Genomic DNA, 3604 nt, shown 5'->3' on the forward strand with positions numbered 1-3604 from the left:
ACAGTAATGCGCAACCACTGCGCCACCAGGGAAGCCCTATAATATTCTTAATATATTTCTTTATTAGTATCTTAAAGTTATATTATAGTTAAGCCATGACTTACTTTGAGATATAGTGTAGGATGTAATATATGGATCTAACTTTGTTTTCTTCCAAAAGACAGTAATTTGCCTCAAAACCACTAATCCAAGATTTCTCTATATCTTCTTTTTTAAAAAAAAAATTGAAATATATATGACAAAAGTAGAGAACACTTCATGACTTGCATGTCATCCTTGCTTAGGGGTATGCTAATCTTCTCTGTATCCTTCTAATTTAAGTGTATGTGCTTCCCAAGCAAGCACCAAGATTTCTCCAAACCTATGCCATATTTTATGTTAAACACCGTTTGTTTTTATTTTTTCTGAATTGTGACCTCTATTCTATTAACCTATCATAATTATGTTTTTCATCAAAGCTATGCTTGAACATATTCAAAAATACAAATAGTTCCAAATGCTTTGTTTCATTCAGTCTTTCAACAGAGTATCACATCGGCTGTAAGAATTTTTGTAGGTTGAGGAAGTTCACAGCTATTTCTAGTTTGCTGAGAATTTTGTTTGTTTGTTTGTTTTTGATCATGAATGAGTGTTGAATTTTGTCAAATGTTTTTTTTCTACATCAACTGATGTAGCCAGTTGTGATATAACTGACTACTTTTTGATTATTGAAACTGTCCGTAAATTTCTGAAAAAAATTCCACCTGACAGTGGTATATAATTCTCTTAATTTATCTGGGGTTTGATTTGCTAACAAATTGTTGAGGATGTTTGAATGTTTGTTCATGTGGGTGTGAATTTTCTTTTTTTACTGTGTTTGTGTACTCTTGGGAATAGGGTAATATTAACCTCCTAAAATGGGCTAGAAAGTGATCTCTCCTTTTTTATTTTCTTGAAGACTTTGTGTAAAATGGGTGCTACTCTCATTTAAAGTTAGGAGTAATTAATAATTGTGGTAAAATTGAACAATATGCAAAGTTTTACAAAAGCTCAAAGTTTAATCGAAGAGAAGCAATAAGGCAAACCTAGCTAAATATATTCCTTAATTATGTCAACTTCGTATTATTTGAATTATAACTTGAGGACTTTCATGAAAAATGAGCATTTTTTTATTGGAACAAAATACATACATAGTAGAACAAAGCACAATACCCAATATCTTCTTTAATACTAAGAATTATGGTCTCCTCTTACTGTGGAATGCTTGAATGTAGAATTACCATTCCTTAACCTTGAAAGTGTTAAATATGTTTTGTTGACAAACAAATAAGTAAATGATAGAGAAACAGAACATGCCACGGGGGCTGTCAGTATCTAATCAATCAATTGTAGTTTTTGTTACAAGAGGAGTAAAGTCAGTTGGGATGGACTATATTTTGATGGAGGAAGTTGGGGTACAAATATTGATCCCAAATCAGAGGAAGGCAAAAATGTAAATGTCTTGAAAGAAAGTCATGGAAAAACTAACAGATAAATGTATTACTTTACAATTGTTCCAGAGGCAAATGATTAACAGAATACAGATACCATTATCTTACACATGCACTTAAAGTCAAAGTTCCTTCCTGAATCTTTCCGACCTTGATTGTTTTCAGCTTGAAATAATCTGCATAGTCTAAGATAATCAAGATATCAAAGTTGGACAAATATATAATAGAAACAAAAGTATAGAACTTTATATTATATATAATTTTAAAAATCCTAAATAAATTCATTAGCAAATTCACTGTAGTAATATCCACATATTTCCAATGTCATAATTGAATGGGTTTATATCATAAAGAGGAGAATACCAATAAATACATTAGCCTGTATTATCAAATTCAATGGAAAAAAACACAGTCATCACAATACTTGCAAAAAAAAGTTCAACTAAATTTAACACTTTATGATGATAGAAACCCTTAGCAATCCAATAAAAAAAAAACTCTTAATCTTATGAGGGGCATCCAGGAAGATCTTACTTAAAACCTCAAAATTAATTGTGAAACATTTAAAATATTCTAATTAAAATCAGGAATAAGCAAAGACACTCACTATTACCACTACTATTCATACATTGTCCTAGAAATCCTGGTGATTCAAAGAGACAAAAAATTAAAATTAAAAATTAAAATAATTTAAAAGAATGACATAATATTGACATCATTTGCAGGTTGTATGATTTCAACATTAAAAATCTCCAGAAAGTCAGTTTTGTTGTTGGATTTGAGCATAATACTGTACATGAAAGTAAATAGCATTCTGATACACCATATAAAGATGCCACACATATAAAAGACAGTGAGCTGAAATAGATACACAAGTGGGTAATGAACTTATAAAAGATGTTCAACCTCACTACTAAGACAACAGTCAGTTATATAGCGTTGTGGAGAAAAGGAAATCCTATACACTGTTGGTGGGAATGTAAATTGGTGCAGCCAATTACAATGCAGCATGGCACTTCCTCAAAAACCTAAAAATAGAACTAGCACATGAAAAGAGCTCTCACCAGACACCAAATCTGCCCATGCCTTGACCTTTGACTTCCCAGCCTCCGGAACTGTGAGAAATAAACTTCTGCTGCTATTAAAAAAAAAAAAAAAAAAAGTACCACATGATCCAGAAATTCCACTGCTGGATATATATCTGAAGAAAATGAAAACACTAATTCGAAAAGGTATATGCACCCCAATGTTCACAGCAGCATTATTCACAATAGCTAAGATATGGAAGCAACCTAAGTGTCCATCAACAGACCAATGAATGGATAAAGAAAATGTGGTATATATATATATATATATATATATATACACACACACACACATATACACACACACACAATGGAATACTAGTCAGCCATAAAAAAGAATGAAAATTTGCCATTTCCAACAACATGGAGGGACCTGAAGGATATTACACTTAGTGAAATAAGTTAGAAAGACAAACACTATATGCAATCAGTTATATGTGGAATCTAAAAAATTAAACAAACTAGTGAATATAACAAAAAAGAAACAGACTCACAGATACAGAGAACAAACTGGTAGTGTTTACCAGTGGGGAGGGGCAAGATAAGGGTAGGGGATTAACAGTACAAACTACTATGTATAAAATAAATAAGCCAGAGGATATATTGTACAGCAAGAGGGAATATAGCCAATATTTTATAATAACTATAAATGGAATATAATATACAAAAATTTTGAATCACTTTCACTATATTGTACACATGAAACTAATATAATATTGCAAATTGTTATACCTCAATAAAAACTAAATAGAATATAGGATAATGCTACTGTAGTAACTGTCAAAACTCTGGAATATAAGTGGTTCCACCATAACATAATCTTCAATTACAGAAATGCTCAGTGCATCAGGGAAGTCAAAATCTAAGCAAGAGAGCAAGAGAGAGAGGGAAAAAAGAAAAAAAAAATTTTCCTCTGCTAAAATAAGTAACATTCATTATAGGACAAGCTTTTTGGTAAATAAAAAATATCCATGACTTGCTTGCTGGTTAGACTATTTATTTAAAATGAACTAATAACAAAATGAATTAGACAAGTGTGGTATTTAACTT

The 3604-nt window shown here is 30.9% G+C and overlaps 1 non-coding gene across 1 annotated transcript; it reads right to left on the reverse strand.

Moving 5' to 3' along the window:
* Positions 1–240: 240 nt before the first annotated feature.
* On the reverse strand, positions 241–345 carry LOC112064381 (U6 spliceosomal RNA). The gene has a single exon (XR_002891495.1). It is a non-coding gene; the product is annotated as a U6 spliceosomal RNA (small nuclear RNA).
* Positions 346–3604: the final 3259 nt, after the last annotated feature.

This window comes from Physeter macrocephalus, chromosome 18 (genome assembly GCF_002837175.3).
Source record: "Physeter macrocephalus isolate SW-GA chromosome 18, ASM283717v5, whole genome shotgun sequence".
Classification (NCBI taxonomy): domain Eukaryota; kingdom Metazoa; phylum Chordata; class Mammalia; order Artiodactyla; family Physeteridae; genus Physeter; species Physeter macrocephalus.